This window comes from Amblyomma mixtum, chromosome 5 (genome assembly GCF_055824585.1).
Source record: "Amblyomma mixtum isolate Tamu chromosome 5, ASM5582458v1, whole genome shotgun sequence".
Taxonomy (NCBI): Eukaryota; Metazoa; Arthropoda; class Arachnida; order Ixodida; family Ixodidae; genus Amblyomma; species Amblyomma mixtum.
The window spans coordinates 156,822,961-156,833,773 of NC_143016.1; the positions used below are offsets into that span (position 1 = coordinate 156,822,961).

At 47.4% G+C, this 10,813-nt stretch overlaps 1 pseudogene; it reads right to left on the reverse strand.

Moving 5' to 3' along the window:
• Positions 1-1,574: 1,574 nt before the first annotated feature.
• LOC149344248 (uncharacterized) lies at positions 1,575-5,145 on the reverse strand (annotated as a pseudogene).
• Positions 5,146-10,813: the final 5,668 nt, after the last annotated feature.

Here is a 10,813-nt window from a genome sequence, read left to right on the forward strand (position 1 = left end):
TTCGCGGTCGAGGGGTTGCATGCCTAGCTTGCCACCCAAGGGGAAGCATTTTGAGCACCTGCTCGATAATTTGCATTCTTAGTGAAATTGATTTAATTTCTTCAGTTATGTCAGGATTCCCTCGATCAATGATAATTACCGTCGCACCGCCGAACCCCGAGTTTACGCCTCAATGGCACATGTAATGGTATGGCGTGAAAACTATGTGGACAGGTGCGGCATGACGTCAGGTTACGAAAGGTATGGCTTCCGCGAACGGTGCCAGCCGGTGAACTTCAAAATAAACGGAGAGCATACAAGCATTGCGTCCGTGCTGCAGTCGCCTCAAGCACTCAAAGAATACTCAGAAGGCTTAAAATAAAAGGAAAAAATTGACGGGCGATACAAGCAATCGAGGCGCGGGGAATGGGTTATCGAGCCGTATTTTTTGCATTCCCGCTGTGGTCATAACGTCCCGCCGTTTTATGTGACTGGCCCCATGCTCGTCATATGGCGTTGCTGGTTCAGATTTCTCAGAATGCCGTGTGACGTAATGCAAGCTGCGTTTGGAAGCGATTGATTGTTGATAAAGACGTTATCCAAAGCACACCACGCCCCACGCTTGCAGTATTAAACGCAATTTTAAAGGCTGCACACGTGGCCGAGTGGTCTAAAGGAGCGGCCAGCGAAGCACATCCGTTCAAGGTGGCGCGGGCGTGAGCATCATGCTCAGTCAGTTAAAACACTTCCACCACTATTTTATTTGGACTAGATATCGCACACAAGCACCATTTCCTGCCGCGGATGAGATGCGTTGCGTCACCTTGTGAAATCTGCACACTGATTTGCGCACCTTTGTTCACGTAATCGTGGCAAAGTACGCCGCTTGAAGGCATGCGCGACAAAAGCCATACTGAAACCACTTTTTCAAGGACAATATTTGAAAGGCCCTAATGGCAACGAACGAAAGAAATTCCGCACCACTTTTTTCTCTTGGGTAGCAGCGTAGGCTGGCATGGTTTTGTGGCTGGAACATCGATATGATGAGCATCTTGTGCAACAGCATTCTCAAAAGCGACACAGGAAATGCTATTATCGTTTCCAGCCATCGAATTAAATGAAATGCTGTGTCCGGCCCTCCGCGGATTTTATAGACAACAATGCAACTTGTGTTTCTCGCGATCAGGTATAAAGTGCGAACGATAAAAACAATGCATATAAAATGACACTATCATTCAGCTCAAAATTTCCACCATTTTCACAGATACTTGTGCCGTCATTTAAAAGAGGTTGCAATAATAAATAAGGCGCGGAACACAACTCTAAAATTCGTTTTCACAATCTCAAGGCTAGAGAGGAATGATGCCGTCAAAGCCCGACCGGAGCTTTGGCGATCAAGCAACGCCAAAACATCGTGACTCTCAAGCATGTCCACCATTTTCTGGTTCAAAAACTCAGACGCTTGTCTTGGTGGATACGATTTGGCGGCAGATGAGAAATATTTTCTAGCGGTTCTACTTTCTGGGCGAAGTTTATATGCTAGCCCCAATGCTAGCAAGTCTGAAGGCATGGTGTTGTGGTCTATGCCACCGGGTTTAAAAGCGGCGTGGGCCACAGTTGAGCGGTCTCGGAACGGAAACAAGATCACGCGTCTCACAAAGAACAGTGCGGTCAGCAGAATACGCAGATTCCGTGTACAATTTCCAGTAGGAGCCGTCCGGGCCAACCAGTGAGGGCGCGATGGTATCGAAGCGCACCGGTGGCACGCCGGGTATACAACCATGCACATGGATAGACTCCGCAGCAGGTAAGAGTAGGCGCAAGTTGTGCAGCGAGCGTGAAAATTGTCCCGACGCTATCCCTGTCGTCGTGATGCAGAGCCGGCGTAGCCGTGGAGCGTCCATCTGTCCTCGGCAGAGCAAGGACAGGTCCAAGGGGACGACACTGCTTTCCAATTTCAGGCTCTCCATCTGCACCATTACCTGTAACAGGCATTGCAATGATTCGCATGGAGAGTACTGCTGTTTCAAGAGGAAAAGCTGCGGAAGGCATAGAATGGCTTCCAAACATCGACGCTTGGTAAAAAGACAATGTGATTTTAGGAAAGAAAACGGCGCAGGAATTCACTTCTCAATTTACACCTCGAGCGCGCAATAAGGGAAGGAACGAAGGTGGGAGTGAAATATCAAAGAGGTGTCGTAGTGGAGGGCATTGGATACCTATCGGTGACCAGGGATTCTTTAACGTGCAATGCCATCGCACGACACAAAGGTGCCTTTTGGATTTTGCCTTCTGCTAAAGGCGACCGCCGCGGTTGCGTTTGATGCGCGCAAACCGCAGAGACCCCCGTGTGCTTTAAGATGCAAGTGCAAGTCTAAGAATCCCTGATGAGCGAAATTTATCTAAAGCCGTGCACTACGGCCCCCCTTTCACAGTTCTTTCCTTCACTTCCTTCTACCATTCCTTTCGGCGAAGTTCAGGTGCCCACAGAGAAGGAAGGCAAATAATGCATTATACCTTTTCTTACACCCAGTTTTCGGTTTCTCAGAGCGGTTGTCTGCGCCGAACGCTTAATGACAGCAACCACTACTCATAGTCTATGAAACATTGTGCAGGAGATGAAGCTGCTAAGGTATAAGCTTATCACCAGATAAAGCCTACGAAGCCGCCGCGGTGGCTCAGTGGCTATGGTGCTCGGCTGCTGGTCCGAAAGACGCGGGTTCGATCCCGGCCGCGGCGGTTGAATTTCTTTGGAGGAGAAATTCGAGGCCCGTGTACTGTGCGATGTCAGTGCACGTTAAAGAACCCCAGGTGGTCGAAATTTCCGGAGCCCTTCACTACGGCGTCTCTCATAGCCTTAGTTGCTTTGGGACGTTAAACCCCTTAAACCAAACCAAACCAGATAAAGCCTACGACGCTATCACCTTTTAATATGGCAATATTCTGGTAGCCTTGGCAATGGCTACGGCAATAATGATAGAATTCTTTCATTTCAAAACAATACTTGCACGCTGACATTTTTCTGGGTGGATGCTTCGGACAGTTGGTTCATGAGTCAGTGGAAAACCATAGCGCTGAAAAATGTAAAAGACCGAGAACGCTGTGTGTCCATTTATCTGAGTCGCTGTCTTGACTTTGCGGTACGTTTTTTTCTCTGAAATTTGTTACGCATGAATATAAATGAACAGCGTTTCCCTATCTTTACTTCACTATCTTTATTATTATACTTCTTCAGCTGCATTACATTGCTCCTTGATGTCGAAATTCTAGGTATGATTTCTTAACTGTACAGCGAAAACGACAGAACTTGGCCTACTCGCGTTTGAAACATTCATAACCTAGGAAATACAGATCGCTTACGATTGCTGAATTTAATTGCAGAGATATATGTATCAACCTGTAGCTGCTATATTTTCGACGCACACATTTATGTAGACTCTGCATCAGAGGGAGCATGAATTCGATCGAGGCAGAATGATATAAGCCCGTGCACGGTGCTATGTCAACAGACGTTAAAAAACCTCAGATGATTGGAAATATCCGCAGCCTTCCTCTCCGGCGTCCCTCTTAGTCTCAGTTGAAAGTTGGAGGAGAGGCTCTTTTCTAGGCACGACACAAACACCACAGGGTTAGTCTGGGCAAATCGCCAACAATCCTTACCTCTGTCAACGCCGCTAGTGTTTCTTCAGTTGGAAAGCGCCCTAGTCCAAGGTTCCGGAGTCTGAGTTCACGGACCACGCAGCCCCTGAGGAAGCGCAGATCGCGGATGTGCGGCAGATCGCACAATGTAAGACGCCTAAGGGGGCACAGTAGGCGCAGCCCTTCGAACACCTCTTCGGTACATGTGGAAGGAGCGTTGCAGAAGGCGCAAGTCAGTGGCCGCTCAGTGAGAGCAGCGCGCACGTCTAGCTCTGCCAGCCTGAAGGGCGCCTTGGCGAGCTGTTCGAGGCGCCCGCGTTCACGAAGTGTACAAGATGGCAGGGTCAGTGCGCGTAGGCAGATGAGGCTGGCGTTAGCCAGGAGGGAGCAGCAATCGATGTTCTCTTCAAAATGGGACGCACCGAGATTCAGCTCTTTCAATCTGTGGCATGCTCTGAGGAAGTGGAAGAAAAACGTGTCATCGGTGGCACTTGCGGAACACTTCTGGGCCGCTGTCTCTTACGTGGAACACTTCAGCGTCAACGCTCGCGTGTTAGGGTGCAAGTGGTGAGCAGCCGCGGCTTCGAGAGTTGCAAACGCGTCATCATTAATGACAATGAAGAGACTCGAAAAATCTCTCCGTACCTGATGTGCAGTTCTCCATTCCAAGACCACGCAGTTCGTTGATGGCCTCGGATTCTGCCTCACGACTACATTCCGAGATATATTCAAACTTGTCTTGAACAAGCCGAAAACACTTTCGGGTGCGTGTGCTGAACCGCATGCGTCCACAGGCTCCGTCCTTCCCGTTTCGTGGGCTGAAAGAGTGCGGTCGTCGGTGAAGGTGAATGTTTCAAACTTCCCTGCTGTGCCGCGGTAGTAGCTCTCGAGCACATTGTATGAGGCTGTTTCGAGTGTTCCCCCAAGCATTATCTCGTGGAAGTGCAAATTGCGAAGGCTGGAACACTGCTCGAGAGTGGAGCACAACAGAAGGTTGTTGACCATGCTATGTGACACCTCAACGTACATGCCGCGCAGGGTTTCAGGGATTTGTGACGGCATGTCATCTCTGGGGCGCTTCCATAAAAATCCCGCGTCATTCTGGTCGACTGGATATCTAAGGATTGACCATTCGAGGAACTGCAGACGACGAAGCCTGTCTCGAAGGAGGCGAAGGACTGCTGTAGGCAACAGACGGGTGTTCGCGCAGCGCAGTGTGGTTAGATTGACGCATCTCTGGACGCTGCCTTCCACCGTCCTCGAGTCGGCTGCCAGGAAGTTATTCAGGTCTAATTCAGATATGGCCACCGCCCGCTTCTCGTCCAAGTATTCTCGAAGAGAGCCCGCCGAGCTGTTTGGGTGAAACTTTGTGGTTTGCAGAACGCTGCGGTCTTGAGCCAGTCTTGAAAACACAGACGAAGTTTGTTCAATGGCCATCAGGTCTTCGGGACACAGGAAACCGAAGATGTAGGTGATCATCTCCATCGGCAGAGACAGAAGCAGGCAGCGTTCGTCGCAAGGTGCCATGGCGGCCACCGTTAGTGCTTCAGTGGTCTTTGGGATATTAGTTTCCGCGGCTGCCGATATCACGGAACGGGTAGGCTGAGACTGAAATACTAGTAGGTGAACCGCACGTGCTTCTCCCGCTCATGCAGGATGGCAATGGCGCCCAGCTATTTGGTGAAGATATGATAGTGCGGTTCAGCGCATGCGTGCTGTCTATGTATCACACGGCTGTCCCAGAACCACTTTATCAACGCGAATATAATCGTTATCCTGGTACGAAGCATAAAAAACGCCGTTTATGCCACTTGGCGAATTATCAGAACAGCAAACGGACTTTCACCTGCATCATTATGAGTGTATGCAACTTGTCCTCAGAAAAATGCGCGTAGCACACGAGAGAAGATGGAACAAAAATTTACCAATTAGGTATCAGTTTGAGTCGAAGTATTCTGGCTGTTAAAGTTAGGAATCATGTGAGGTGCATGTGAACTAAAATAAATTTATGAAATGAAATCAGTGATGCCATGTTTCCCTGGAAATATTACTACGGCCACTTAATGCGACGCTTATTTGCCTGATATTCGTTGAGATGATTACTTCTACTTACAGAGTCACAATAAATGATTTAGGGTTTACCTAAGTGTGCTTTAAGCCTATTGCACAAATCAAACAAATTATGGAGGAAAATAATTCCTATTATTGCTAGGTAAGAAAAATTAGATTTACATTCGGAAAAAAAAACAATTGCTTATGCATGCACGAATGCATGCTAAGAGCTCCCCTGAAAAATCGTTGCCAGCAAAGTCCCCAAGGTAATGCAATTTCTTCTGCATTCTAAGCACTGCTCATCCATGCATGCACCACAGCGGTGGCCTTGCCGGGTGGTTGAGCACCCGTCTCGCATGCGGGAGGTGCTGGGTTCGATCCCCAGCGCCGCCGTGTATCCGCCGGTTGTACAAAGCGTGCAAGCTTGTTGCTCGGGTTTTCAGAGCTAATTGCAGGGAAATGGGTATTGGAATCCGCCTTGAGAAGACGGAAAAACATCTTGAGCCGTGACCCTCTTTAGCCACAGATGGCCTTGCGCCATAAAAATTCATTGTCATCGCCATCTTCAATGGAGATAGTAGCAAATTTATTATATATGTACCTAGTATCTCTTGAAAAGAGTGCCAACGCTTATTTTTTTTCAGCCGAAAGGTGGTCGTGTTCCTGAGAAAATTAATAATAAAATTCCCGAAAACTTTCAGCATGCAAGTCCTCCTTGAAATTTTCTCACGTCGACATCCCGTGACGAAGCCATCGTGCTACGGCTCTCCGGCCACCCAAAGCAAGAATAGCAGACCTGCATCATGGGATATGACGTCAGCTACTACCGCGACAGCATCAGCGGTAGACGTACCGCATTCCGTACTATGCGTCAGCACTCTTAAGTACGTGGTTTTTACGTGTCCAGGTGTAGTCCGCCAGCAGTGTGGCAGTCGTGATCTATGGATTAGTGCCCTGTGCATATGTGGACGTCAGCAAAATGGTGGTGTCGACGACACGCACGAACAGGAAGCCAGCGGAGCGGTTTGGCTTAGGTCTAATTCCGCGCAGAGGGAAAGCAGGGACGCACTCATCTGCAGTGTTTTCATCCTTTAGCAGGGCTCGGTGGTCCTGTGCGATAACATTCGACGAAGTTGTGTACCTTGTATCTACGGGTGCGCTCTCTTTGCTGTTTTCAGCGAGGGACATAGCACAGCGAGTGGAGGAAGTGATTTATTGTTCCACTTGTTTTATAATCGAGCGACTGGAGTTCAGCAATCGTAGGCGTCAGTGTTGATAAACTAAATATTAGAGGTGGAAAATGCGACCTGGACGGAATTTGTATCCTTACTTCGGATACAACAACTTGCAGTGCAATGCGAGTAGTAATCGCATCATGAACGGACAGAACTCATTGAGGCGCATTTGAAAGACTAGATAGAGCGACTATACAAAACTTAAAGCAGGGAAATATATCCTACAAAGTCCCAACTTAAGGTGCAGACAGAACGCTCCTCAATTCAAATATGCGGCCGCGGTGGCTCAGTCGCTATGGTGCTCGGCTGCTGGCCCGAAAGACGCGGGTTCGATCCCGGCCGCGGCGGCTGAATTTCTTTGGAGGAGAAATTCGAGGCCCGTATACTGCGCGATGTCAGTGCACGTTAAAGAACCCCAGGTGGTCGAAATTTCCGGAGCCCTCCACTACGGCGTCTCTCATAGCCTTAGTCGCTTTGGGACGTTAAACCCTATAAACCAAACCAAACCAATCAATTCAAATATCTCTATGTGGAAATACGGGGATGTATAGAGAAACCACCGATAACAAGAACCATGCTTCCTTCGCAGAGCAACAGCAGAATCAAAGCCCGCGTGATAAATCAAGACACTAGTCTTAAAGACAAATCTGTGCTGTACGTCGTCGCGCCGAATATTTGTGGCTATAGCTGACCAGCAAGCTGAAAGCATAGCAGCTACTACAATACCAGGGAAATCTACGGAAGAGGCAGAAGAAGCAGCAATGACATGACCATAAAAATGTCACCGCGAATTATCATAATAAGATACTCAAAAATCTGCGATAAGTAACTCTATCAGAGGCAGAATACACCACGCCGCCGCAGAACTAAATCTTAAATACCCCATCGCCTCCCCCCCCCCCCCCCCCCCCAGAATCTCGAATGAAAGTATATGTACGCGCGCACACTCAAACATTTCAGGAAAAAAAAAGGCCACAAACACAGCCCGAGGATTCAATGTCTGGCCAGGCTGTTCCCCAGGCACTGGGCCAGATCGGCGAACGAAGGAATGTCTACCCGCCTCTAGTAAAATCATAATCTTCTGTCAAACGGGTACAAGGGAATTCCAACTCCAACCCCGCGCTCATGCAAGACCATTGAACCAATCTGGCTGCTCCAAACACACAGGGTCCAAAGCTTAGCAGTAATTGCTAAAATTCACCCACAGATATGCTGTGCAGAATAAAAAAAGCTTCGGAGAGTATGCGAATGTCAACCATATAGTGTGGGGCTGCGGTGAGAACCTTTTCATGCAAATAACCGCAGTGGAGCGGCGGGAGACTACCTGCGCAGGTTGGACGGGTGGCAAAAAAAGGTTTCTAACACAGCTGACCAGGTCGCTAAGATCTAAGAGGTGGTGGTCACTAAGCGACCGCTAAGCGAAAGCCAATTATAGGATTAACAAAGTTGCGAATGCTCTTATGTATATCCCGTTCGAGTGCATTTTGTGGCATGCTTGTCGCTTCGTAAAAAGCTCGGTTGTTTGTAATCGTAGAACGAAGTACAACGTGACTAGGCTGCTCTGGTCGGTTCATGCCGTGAGGAAAGAATATCTAGCTCTGCTGGAATTGGAAACGGGAATAAATTTCGCCGCTGCCCACACTCTGGCTCACCTACATTCATTCGTGTTTATTGCTTCATGTCCTGGTCATTTCGACGGGGCTTATTGTTGGTGTCTCTTTTTTGTGGTTATGCTGATATTGTTGATGGCGCCGTAGCTGTCAGTTACTAGACAGCGACAAAAACGCTCTTGCTTGATATAAACTCATGCTTGCTATAAACATTGATCGGTAGTCGCATGCGCTCTTTCTGAGCAGGAGTACCAACAACAACATTTTATCGTGGCCATCTCTATGAGGCAGCTTCTTCGAGCTGTTGAGTCCAATTGGAAAACAATAACTTTACTGTGTCGTAATGCACTGAGGCAGAGTTCTCTTGGGCCGCAGAACGCGAGTCTAAATTCTCCGAGACGCAGCATCTTGGGACGTGCTGCTCATTTGTATACGACTTCTTGCACCAGGCGTCCCAAAGAAATTTTGCAAGCGAACTGCCAATAGCACGCAGTCGGTTGCCCGACGGCACTTCTCCATTGCCATCAAAATAGCGCAGTACGCGAAAACAGTAACCCATTCGCGAAGAAGCCTCCGCAGTTGTTAACAAATTAATGCCGTTTTTTTTCTTTGTCCCCTTTGTCTACACAGTCCACTTCAATTCCACCGAAGAGAACCCATTCACTACCGCTGACTCGTCGGCCTTGCGTTCAGCGCTATTTATTACCCAGTTCTTGTGTCGTCTTATGTCACGGTTAAGTTTAGATTCATTTTCCGGCACTGCGAGTAAATGCTCTTACTTTACAAATACTTCATTCTTCAGCTACCATCACTTTTCATTTATCCTTCCGAGACTTCTTCATGGAAACATTTGCCCTGCGTTTAGCGCACTTTAAACAATCTCCGCCAAGAAAGACAATTTGCAGAATTACCGCGGCCACATAACACTTATTTATTGACAACTCCATGGTTGAGTTCGAGACCTGACCTGACTTCTCATCTCATGAAGACAACCATTTCCCCAAAAGTATACTCCAGGGTAATTACTGCCTTGAAATACGTCTGAGCATCATAACTCCTACGCTCCAGACTTGTCTGGTCTTCATATTACTGTGGAATTTCCTTTGCCTTTCGTCCTAATAGTCTTTCGTGGTTTCCCACGTTTACGTTACCCTTGTTTAGCCGTACGCCGAGATATTTGTGCTTCTCCACCCTAAGTATTCAATAATCATGGTAACCTATTCAACTATATCTTCCAACATTATCAAATTTAATTTATTTGTGCTGATTTTAAGCCCAGGAGCACCGGATACACCTTATGAGATATTCACGAGGGGCTATATAACTGATTATCAGCTCAGACTGCATCGTTTCTGTATACAAGGTGTAAAACTTAGCAGAAAAGGTAAAAATAAATTCTTCCAAAACTACGAACACAAGCCCGATGCGATTTTCACAGAAAGGAGCACGAAGGTGTGAGAATTTTCTCGGGAAATTTTTATCATTAGATTTTTTACATTTACAATGCCAAAGTGCATGTTTAGTTGTGTCAGTAGCCTCCAGAGTGTAACTGCAGCGCCACGTGTCGACGACAAATATCGGAATAAAGTTTTCCGTTTTCAGTAGACAATCCACCCCTTTCTCTGCGTTTTTGTAAAAACTGAACTGTGCATCCCAAAGTGCTCCTCCGATTATTTCATTCATACTCTTTTTTGACTTCTAAATCACCCACTAATAAACCGTGCACCCGTTCCTCCGCGATAGCTTCATTAGCTTATAAGAGAGACTGTATCCCTCTATCTCTGTAGCATAGCTTCAATTTCAGTGATATAAATCACGAACAGAAAAGGTGGTAACAAAGAAACGTGTATTAATCATTTGTGAACTCCAATTGCCAGTCTGTTCAGTGCTTCTCACGTAATTTTAACTTTATTATCCCGGAACATTTCAGGTAGCTCAAGTGTTTCATCAGCGAGGCTGCCCACTTCGGGTATTTTGCAGAGATGCCCAACATTTATGGTACTGCCGAATCGCTCATATCCTGGCACGTCAAAGTGAGCCACCTATTTTTCGTTCTTGCTAGTTTAGATATTATGAAACCTCGTTCAAGCCTTCATCCGAGCTTCTGCCTATTCTGAGATAATGCTGAATATCTAGAGTCAACTTACATCAAAGTTTTAAACTAGCACCAGCTGCACTCTGCCAAGAAACTGCGCGAGAATAATTTATCAAAGCGTGCACTCTGCGCAGTAGAGTCCTTTCTTTTTTTCGCCCGACCCGAAAGACGCACGAAAGACCCGAAAGACGCGGGATCTCGGC